The 10,898-nt window shown below is 38.5% G+C and overlaps 1 non-coding gene across 1 annotated transcript; it reads right to left on the bottom strand.

Moving 5' to 3' along the window:
* Positions 1–9,609: 9,609 nt before the first annotated feature.
* Positions 9,610–9,684, bottom strand: TRNAV-GAC. Its single transcript has one exon. It is a non-coding gene; the product is annotated as a tRNA-Val (tRNA).
* Between the last annotated feature and the right edge of the window lie 1,214 nt (positions 9,685–10,898).

Here is a 10,898-nt window from a genome sequence, read left to right as displayed (position 1 = left end):
GGGCAGCTGTCCAAATTAGGAATAGGTAGATGTAAATTACCAGTGCTTACCTTTGATTTCACCACTGGAAAAGCTGTCTTGGGGTACTTAGTTTTAATTTATTGTTATACTAGTGTATTGCAGGATATCTGAAGGACATGAAGTTGTATTTTAAAATCAATATAAGTTATAAAATTTGAGAACTCATTTCAGGACTTAGCTATCAAACACTAATTGCTATGGCTCTGCTAGTTGTATATTGTAACAGTAATGGATGTTTACCTTCATTGGGACAGGGCAGGGAGGGGCGAAGTGATAGATAACCACTTATTAACCACAAATCTTGTTTGTAAAAGGAACCTCCTATATAAGAATAAATAAGTTTCAACCTCCAAGAATATTGGTCTGAAGTGACAGAAAATCTGAAGTAAAAAACTCTTAGTGAACATGTCATACATGTACCCTTTTACAGTGTTTTCAAAAGAGAAGGAAAATATTAACAAGCATAAAACAGAGTTCACAGAGGACGGTAGTCAGCCAACATATTTGTGTATGTGCCAAGGATTTGAGAACTCCATTTTCAAATTGCCTCTTTAATCGAAATAAACTGAATTCTGGAGCACAGTTGTAATAACAATCGATAAGAAAAATGACAGTCTTCTATGTCAGAGGGAAATAGAGTAGCCATCCATGGCTCTTAAGAGGAAGACAATTGGCACAAGTGTACTAGCTCAGCTGGCCTCCGACAAACACAGTCTCTCAAGTAGAAACTGTTGTGGGGGACCTTGGAACTTCCCTCCTCTGTAGTGAGATGCTGCCTTGATCCTCACAGTTCACAAGTGTGGTTCATTAAGGCGAGAGAAAAAAAAAACCAGTAAATAAATGTCTGCACATAGCATCCTTTCCACACCAATACCGTTATTCTTATTTGCAAAGCTGTAGCATTTCAAACTGTTATAAGAACAGTATTATGAAGCTTACACAGAGAGAAGTCTAGTCTAGCAGCACAACTTGTTTCATTGGCAACCATGTTCTGGGCAGCAGAGCATACTGAAAAGTTTTCATTCATTTCAGAATTAGGCAGCTCTGTCATCTTCTACCTTCCTTGACTACCAGTCACTAGGCATCCAGCTTTTCATCATCATATTTGTCTTCCAGGTTACCCTTTATTTACACCACTAGTAATACACTGGAAAAGAAAAATACTGCCGCTAACCCAGGAAACCCATGAGCCTCAAACTACTGGATGCTGGAGGAGTATTCTTAGGGAAATATCATCATAATTTGACTCTCTTCTTACATCCTTAAATACGCATCCACTTTTAGCACCGCTGGAGACAGGACATCGTGCTACATAAACATCTCATCTGACCCAGTGTAGCAGTTCTTTTGTTCTTGAAGTTCCTTTAAATCAAACTGTTTGCTTAGCCTAATATACTACCTAACGTGCTTCAAAGATGAGATCAAATGTCTTTGATCTCATGAATTATAGGACAGCAAGGTATAAGCAGACTGCATCTTACAGATGTGAGAGTAGTTTAGAAATGCTCTACGTGTTCTGATAAAAAGGCATAGCAGAATGGCATTTTTAAAAAGCCAAGTATATGCGAATTAGCAAGCCTATATGTTGTATTTTGATCTAGTTTATCAGAACCAGAGAAATCTCAGTGCAGAGGGAAATATGCCACAAAGTGTCTGTATCATCTACAGAACTCAGTCTTGTAACCACTGTTCTCCTCAGCACAGCAAGTCATCCCTCTAGCTTCTTATTTTGTAGAAACCAGACAGGTTTACACAAGGTCCTGAGCCATTTTCTAGAGAGAATCTTCTCTACAAGTGTAAAGAAATACTTCTGGAAACCTCTAAAAGCTGCAGACTACTCCCAGGAGATTATTACCAAGGGGCAAAATTTTTTGCAAAGCTTGCATGCAGTCATAAAGGGCAGAAACAATGTCACAAAAGCAAGACTATTGCTCATTACAGATGTGATTTCTGAGGGCCCAGCTAAACCCAATCTTGACTACAGTAACTCATTTCCACAGCTACAGGTGACAGGCAGCCCAAAGTGACCCGCGGTCATAATGACATTCTCACATTCAGGAGGACAGAAGACATAACTGCTTCATGTTTGCAAACAGTGCTGAACACTATGATTAAAATTAAACAAGGGCAAGTGCTAAGTTAGGTGAAATCAGGGGCATAACAATACACGGCTGTACGAGTCCTTGAGCACAGAAAAGCAAAATGGCAGCCTATCCTAAGAGTTCCCTTGACACAGCTAAAAGGACAGACAGATCCAAAGGGGGGTCTGCTCAGCCCTGAGCATACAATGGGAAGCACAAACATCTAACAGCTAAGAAGGCTGATCTCACCCACAGAATCTTCTGCAAAACCCACATCTAATTGTCCTTTTGGACTCATCTAAATCAGTTTTTGTGTTAGACTCATTACGATGATGTCTGGACATCGTTTGAAATGTTCATGTTGATTCAAGTTGTATTTTACTTCTCTCTCACTCAGTCTCTGTCCTAAATTTCTCTTCATGTGTGTGATATGTCTTCTATATTACTTTCTTCCCAAGTATTCAGCCATATGTTCCTCACCCACAACAGAAAAAAAGGGGATGAGAGCAAAGAATAGGAGTTAGTAGGAGCTACATTTTCCCTGGAAAATAGGAAGTAGCTGCATTGCTTAAATGAAAGAAGAGGTATTACATTGAGAAAAATGATGGAACATGCTCAAAAATGATGGGACATGCTCAAAAGGAGAAAGAGAAGTGAGGTACCAAGATTTATACCTACTTCAGAATATGGCAGAAAGAACAGAGGTTCAGCTTCATTAAGAATTAGGGCTGCTTTCTCCAAAAAGAAAAAAAATATAGCCTTCAGCTAAAGAAAACAGGAACCAAAGTAATGGTGCTCAAAACTATGAAAGAAAATTATGAACAAGATTTTTAACAAAAGAATTAAGAAAAGACCAACACAGGAAAAGAGATAGGGCATGGTTAACACCTCTGAAGATAAGAAAACTTAGCACAATCAGTATCAGAGGATGGAAGCAGTCAAACAGGCAACAGCAAACAAGCCAAGGGTGCCAAGAGAACAAAAAAGCTGGTATATGTGCTTCCCCATGAATGCTGGAAGGCATAAGAAATGTAAAAACAGAACTGCAATGTCTAGACCTAAATGAAGGTGTGAAAAACTTGGGCATATCAGAAAGTTAATAAATCACCTGTGACATTAGCATACAAAATACACAGGAAAAGATAGAACAACCAGCTCTATCAGAAGCAGATAGAGTTCCTCTGATGTTAAAGAGAGCCTAATCAAAACAAATCAATGAGCTAAGTACCACAAAATGTAGCATAACACTCTATACGGTTTGAAATACCCAGCTTAAGCTGGAAGGGATGAATGTGAATCTACCAATTGAAATGATGACATAGTTTCTGATAAGATGAGGGACATGAGACAACAGATGCAGAAATTGTGATAATAATGTCAGATTTTAGCTATCTCATTGTAGCTAAATAAAATGTATCAGGATTCATAATACAGTGGCCAAAAGACACCATTAATTATTGTTTCATTGAACAACAGTTAGATAGCCCACAATAAAAAAATGTAGGGTACCACTCGGGTCAAAAATCTTGTGTAGTGGAAGACCTCCTCTATAACAGTAATCATAGCATGCCTAGATTCAACATTTCTGCAGAGGTATGAAACTTTAAACGTGTCACAATTACCCTCAGCTTCATAAGGACATAAAAATAAAGAGTCATACTAAAAACCCGCATAGAGGATTAAATCCTTAGAAGTGGTTACTTGAGGACATCATCACAGTAACACAAAACCACTCAGGAAAGACTTGAGAATGGGCAAAATGGGAAGTCAGCAGGGAAGAGGAAGTAGACTTGAAGTAAGAAGGCAACCTTCCAGAACCTAAGTTGTGTCTAAAGGAAGACAGAAAAGTTGATGAGCCATGGGGAGACTAAGTGTATGGGCACAATAAGCCTGGCCCAAAAAGCATGTGAGGAACAACTAAACAAGCAAAATTAATGCTACATTTTTCTTGAAATACATCAGGACCAGAAGCCTGCCAAGGTGTCTCTAGGGACAACTGAAGATCAGGGCACAAAACCAGCAAGCAGAACAGAAGGGGCAATCCTTTGTGGAAGTACATAGAAGTAACTGAAGCATTTCTTACGGAAAACTGAATGTGCTTTGTGGCGGACTCAGAACAAGATCCATCTGAAATTTGGGTGAGTAAGAATAGACTAAGATCTGACAAAGTAACTGCAAACAAATTTCCAGAACCAGGTGGTATTCACCCAGGATATCTAAAGGAACTCAAGAATGAAATGACTAAGGTGTAATAATGAGTAGTACACTCAAATCTGCCTTTGTATGTTATGACTGGCAAATGGCAAATATGGCAAATTTAAAAAAAAAACAAAACATTTCAAAGTAGGTCTGTGAAGCTGCAGGCTGTACTGGCAATTTAATAGAACATATGAGAATAAAATTAAACAAGGCACCTGCATGAATGTGACTTAGTCACAAAAGGTGAAGACAGCTAAGGTGAAGGTGAAGACCTGCCTTGTTAATTTCTTGGTGTTCTTTGATACAACTGACACAGTATAGTTCAGTTTTCAAAAGCCTCCTACTGAAGTCTCTTGCCAAAATTATGAAGAACTGCTGAAGGGCTTTACAAAACTGTATGACTGGCCACAAATTAGCAGATGAAGCTCAGAGTAAATAAAGGTAAAAGCGCTCATGAGGGAAAAGGACCTTAAATTCAAATGTACAATATCACAATGATATGCACTGAGCTGATCATTACAGTCAGTCATTATGGATGTTCTGCAAAAACATCAACCCTGTGCTCAGTTTGGGTCAAAATAAAGCAAATCAGACTTTATGAATTCTTAGGGAAGGGACAGAGAACAGAACAAAGAATTCTTTGATAAATCTATGTATAAATCTATGGCTTGAATCTATGTATAAATCTATGGCTTGGAACACCAGCTGCAGCCTTGGTCCCTTCTTCCTAAGCAGGATATGGCACGACACAAGAGGTTAAAGATAACCAAGGACGACCAAAGGAATACATACAAAATATTCCCTTTGTATGATGAACAAAGGATAAACCAGGATCGCACTCTGAAAAAGAGGTAACTTGGAGTATGATAGAGATCAAGCACATCATAAGTGACATGGAGAAAATGGGTGGGCTTTGAATGTTTACTCTCTGCCAGTACAAGAACAACAGGATACCAAATAAAGCCACTAGAAACCAGGTTCAAAACAAGCAGAGATAATCCTTTGCATGACAGAGAGCTCGTTGCTAAAGATGCTGTAAGTTAATTTGGATTCGAAGGGGCATGGAGCAAACTTTGAAGATCAATCCACTTAAGCTCACTAAATACTCAAAAGCTCCATCTGGCTCAAGAAATCTCTAAACTAACTGAACACAGGTAGTATATTAGAGGGAGCATATGAGTTTCCTTTTCCCTCTTGCATGGTTCTTACCTTTCTCCCTGCTAGCAACAGAATTAGGCTAAAGGAAAGGGGAAGCATAGTCTCATCATCAGCCTTTAAGCTTTTTCAGAATTATAATCTCCCTACAGTGCCTGAAGCATGGAATCCAGCAGGTATATTAAAAGAAGGTGCCGCAGCACATTTTTCACCTATTCAATAGGTCTCAGCCCATAGGCCTCTGGTTACTGCTGTGTGCCCTAATTAGGCTGTGCTGTTAACAGTCTGCAAATGTCCAAGGTCTGTCCAGATGCTAAACAGTCACAATACAAAATAAGAAAGGGGAAAGGGGGTAGAAGTGCCTTTTTCTTTTCAGCAGAACTTCATTAGAGTGCACCAGAATGGGTTCTAGATTCAGCACATTGTCTTGGGACAATCCATCTTGGGACTACCGCTGGATGTGTTTAGATGTGGTGTTGGGGGATATGGTTTAGGGGTGAGCTTTGTAGAGGAGAGTTAATGATTGGACTCGGTGATCCCAAGGGACTTTTCCAGCCTGAATGATTCTATGATTCTATGACATTAACACACAAATATCATGTGCAGAGAATCATTCTAATCCATACGTGTTTATGTAAATCCTGTCAAACACAAGTGTTTAGATAATCAAAAGTTCTTTTAATAAACCTGATTATTTTCGTTAAGTGCTCTGAACAGCAGTGATACACACAAAATAGTTATATCCTGCTGCATACTGTAAGTCTTACTACTTCATGTACTTATGCATCTAGGTCTAACAAAAAATCTTATTTAAGAAACATTATAGGACTGCACTATGGGAAGTCTAGTGACACTGCCAGTAATTAAGGTTGTGCAACAGTTCTTTTTATATTTTCAGTTTGGGCTGAAATTTATTGCATTGATTTGCTCTGCTGTACATAGGTTCATTTTTTTCCGTGCATAATCTGTGACGTTCCCAGAGATGACACTAAGGAAAGTGCATCATTTTACCTGCATTATAAAATTCACTGTCCCTTTATTGACCACCTCACACATTTCTATGCTTTGAAGCAGAGATCAAAAGCATGGCAGAGTCTAACCTGTGTGTAAGGAGAGTCTTCAGATTCTCTGTGAAATTCTACTTCAGTTTGGTCAAATTAGACAGTTCTTACTGGCTAAAAACTCTCAGTCAAAGAGGAAAACTATTCTCAAATATCATTCCATCTGTTTTAAGAACATCATCTACTTTCATATCAACTTACAGCTCAGTTATTCTAGCACTGCCTTTTAGCTTAAATAGCACTATCCATTACCTGAAGATTACCGTCCTGTACTCAGAGTTCTGTCATATCCCTCATACCTCGTTCAGAGCCCTTCCTTTCAAAGTACAGTTTATACATTTTTGCTCATCTAGTTCAAACCAATTTTCTAGCACACCTGTGGCCTGAGCAAAGCTGATTAGGATTATATAAAATATTGTACAGAATCTTCTACAATTAGTTAGACATTTCCCTATATCACAGACTGTAAGAATCACTGAAGTGGAAAGGGACCTCTAGAGATTGCTTTCTCCAACCCAACTGCTCAGGTAGGGTCAGACAGAGCGTATTGCTTTGAACCATGCCCAGACAGATTTTGAATATCTCCACGGGTGGATACTCGACAACCTCTCTGGGCAGCCTGTTCATTGTTTGACCATCCTCATAGTAAAAAAAGGTTTTTCCCTTGTTTCAGTTCGGGCCCAGTGCTTCTTGTTCTGTTACTGGACACCAGTGAGAAGAGTCTGGCTCCATCTGCTTTGCATCCTCCCATCGGGTATCTACACATATTAGTAAGATCCTCCTGAGACTTCTCCAGGCTGAACAGAGCCAGCTCTTTCTGCACTTTAGATGATCCGGTCCCTTAATCATCTTTGTGGCCCTTTGCTGGACCAGTTCCAGTATGTCCAGGCTCTGAAATATCCATCGAAGCACATGAGCATCTTGGCTCAATTACATCTGCATTAAAAGTATCAGTTCATAATCATCCAACTAAAAACTAATATATTGATGTATGCCCTTATATACCTAAACATACTTAAGCATATCCAAGATGAAGTTTACTTAGGTTGCTTTCAGACAGGGAGAGCTCAGTTTATAGCAACGAGTGACAATATTTTTTAGTAAGTACTTGAACTTTCAGTTTATACAATGAAAATTCAGTTTTACAGTTCAGTAAACTGTACAGTCCATTTACTACAGACTTTATGCTTTAGGGAGTTTAATCTTCTCCAATTTAGTTAATATTTTTTCTGTGATTTCCCCTCAAATGCTTCAATTCAACCAGTTGAGCCTTCTTTGTCTGGAAAATCTGTTATCAAGGAAATAATTAGATTAACGTGGTACAACCAAATTTTGGTAGAACAGTGTTTCATTTTAATTAGTTTTCTCTTCACCATCTAGTTTTTAATTCCTGTTTCCTTCAAAATATGGTCTAAAGCTGAATTCAGACTATAGTACCATTTACTATTTTCCTTTTCAAATAACAGATACTGTCTTTGCCAGTATATAAGAAAAATATTTACAACTTGACAGATGATAAAAATATTGGGTTTGGAATCTCAAGTAAAACTTCTCTCAAATTATTTCATCATCCTAATTTAAATACACTCAGCTGTAAGTTTTAATTTCATCTTCGGTCATTGCCACGTCCACAGTTATTCTTTTCAGCTATCCTGCCTGTCTCACAAACCACTATTGAAAACACAGGCAAAAAAAGTTTTTTAAGTCATACCTAAACTGTTTCCAGCAACATCTTCACTTGCAGAAACTTAACCTAAGTAACCATGTCTGATTTGCAGATGAAGTGAAAACTTAAAATTGCTACTTATACCTCAGGTTTAGATACATATATTTAAAATGCTTTATAATGTTAAGTGTTGAGAAAAATAAGGTCTCAAAAGTCTTTAAATTCTACTATTTTTTATCCTACCCATGATCTCTAAAATAGAAATAATACTGACCCATTTTGAAGTGGTGTCATATATTAAATCACCAGAAGACTTACAAGGAAATTAATGACCTTAATATAGGTCTCTATAATACTTTCATAGCAACAGTTAAAATAAGGGCTTTACTATACACTACACAATGATGACAAAACATGGAATAGTTGTTCATCAGTTATAGATCTTGTATTTTGTGCCTGAAGATTTTATAAGAAATATTTTACAATCATGTTATTACAATTCTATCATAAACTATACACACACAATAAAGTTAAATTAAGAATGAAATAGCAGTTCTTAATGCTGTTCTTACAAATTTTGCAATCTTTCTATTTTTCCCTTGATATTCAGTATTTATATGGTAAACACATCACTGAAAAAGTAATTAAAAACATCTTTCTCATTAACAGTAAGGCATGAAGTATAACCATCTATGCATACTTTCCTTTTGATTTCCTAAAGTACAGTTTCACAGCTGAGAGAATACTTTAATGTCAATGGAGAAAACACATTGTTTCCCAGGCCACATGTTAGAACATGTGACAGTAAACATTGTTTGACACAGTTAAGAATGTTGTGATATGTGCCATCAAGCATCTAACTGGCTGACAAAAAAAAAAAATCTTTCCTCATCCTCAGAGAAAGCAGTATTCCAAAAATAAACAAAAAGAGGAAGGCAAGCAACATTTATGGAATAAACACAACACACTATTTTTTTAAAAATATCTTCAGAACTTCCTCTTGACTTTCAGCTGAAAAAAGATACAGTCACCAAGAATTTATTTCAAACTGCTCTGTCTAGTTTCCCTCTTTGCTTCCTGGGTCAAACAAGTAGGAAAAAAAAAATTGCCACCAAAACACTAAGATATCCAGATGATGAAGTTCAGTTCTCCAGGAAAGTGTTCAGATCATGCGGCAACCAATAACAGAAGACATTATTTTTTAGACAATTTTGTGGTGACTTAAAGTTGGCCCTTCAAAGAAAAATCGTTTTGGATATAAGAATAATATATTTTGTCTAGCAAAGGATCTATAAGAAGCAATCTACATTCAGACTAAATTACAGAATCATAGAATGGCCTAGGCTGGAAGGGACCTCAGAGATCATTTAATCCAACCTCCCTGCCATGGGCAGGGACGCCTCTCAACTAGATCAGGCAACACATGGGGACTGAACGGGGATCAAACCCGCGACCTTGGTGTTGTCAGCACCACGCTCTAACCGACTGAGCTAACCAGCCCCCTAAAGACAGTTAAATTGTGGCATCAAATGTAGTTAATACTGATTGCCTTCAGGGACAAAAGACATGCACAATCACCACAGGTCAGAGTTTGCATGCTAGAAGCCCCTTCTGTGCCAATATGACCAATAAAATCATACACAAATCATTTCTACACAGATCAGCAGAGAAAATCTCCCTAGTCTTATGTAATGGTTTCACGTCAAAACCCTTCCACAACCATTTCTCCAGTCATTGCTACAATCATCAGCCTAGGACTTGACTCATATAATCAGAACAGTTTTGATTGGAGGAGACCTTCACAGTTGAGTGTGACCTTTGTCCAGGCTTTATCAACACCACTAAACTATGTCCCTCAGTACAACATCTGCCCATCTCTTAAACACCTCCAGGGATGGCGACTCAACCACCTCACTGGGCAGCCTGTTCCAATGCCTGACAATCCTTTCAGTAAAGAAATTCTTCCTAATATCCAAACTGAACCTCCCCTGGCACAACTTAATGTCGTTTCCCCTCATCCTATCACTCACCACTGAGGAGAACAGACCAACCCCTGCCTCGCTACACCCTCCTTTCAGGCGGTTGTAAAGAGCAAGGTCTCCCCTCAGTCTTCTCTTCTCCAGGCTAAACAGCCCCAGATCCCTCAGCCTTTCCTCATACGACTTGTGTTCTAAGCCCTTTACCAGCTTGGCAGCCCACCTCTGTACCCTCTCCAGCACCTCAATGTCCCTCTTATAGTGAGGGGCCCAAAACTGGACACAGCACTCAAGCTGAGGCCTCACCAAAGCTGAGTACAGGGGAATGATCACTGCTCATAGAAGTGTTATGCTTTCACTTTTCTTTTAAAAAAGATTAAAAAAGAAAAAAAAGGAGACTAAAAGCAAACCCTTATGTGAAGAAAATTTTGTTTGTTGAACTTACAAATGCAGTGAGCAACACTGGCCATATCCCTCTTGCTGCCTATTTTAAATCTGCAATGCCATGGTCAGCACTCTCCTACATGCTGAGGGGCCCATGGTCTTCAATGGAATTTTAGGTTGCCTGTCTGACCCAGAGCACAAGGTGGGATTTTGACAATGTGTTCTTTTCATAATGCCTATTTTCCAACTCACAATGGTCTTGGCCTTCCATTTCCTGCTAGCTCCTTCCTAAAACTAAGCCACTACCACAGTGAGACCAGAAGAACTCTTGGCAGGTTGTTCTTCTGATCCAAGA

This window comes from Apaloderma vittatum, unplaced genomic scaffold (assembly GCF_000703405.1).
Source record: "Apaloderma vittatum isolate BGI_N311 unplaced genomic scaffold, ASM70340v1 scaffold14813, whole genome shotgun sequence".
In the NCBI taxonomy this organism is placed as follows: Eukaryota; Metazoa; Chordata; class Aves; order Trogoniformes; family Trogonidae; genus Apaloderma; species Apaloderma vittatum.
The sequence above is the reverse complement of the archived record's forward strand: the minus strand, read 5'-3'. Positions and strand labels throughout refer to the sequence as shown.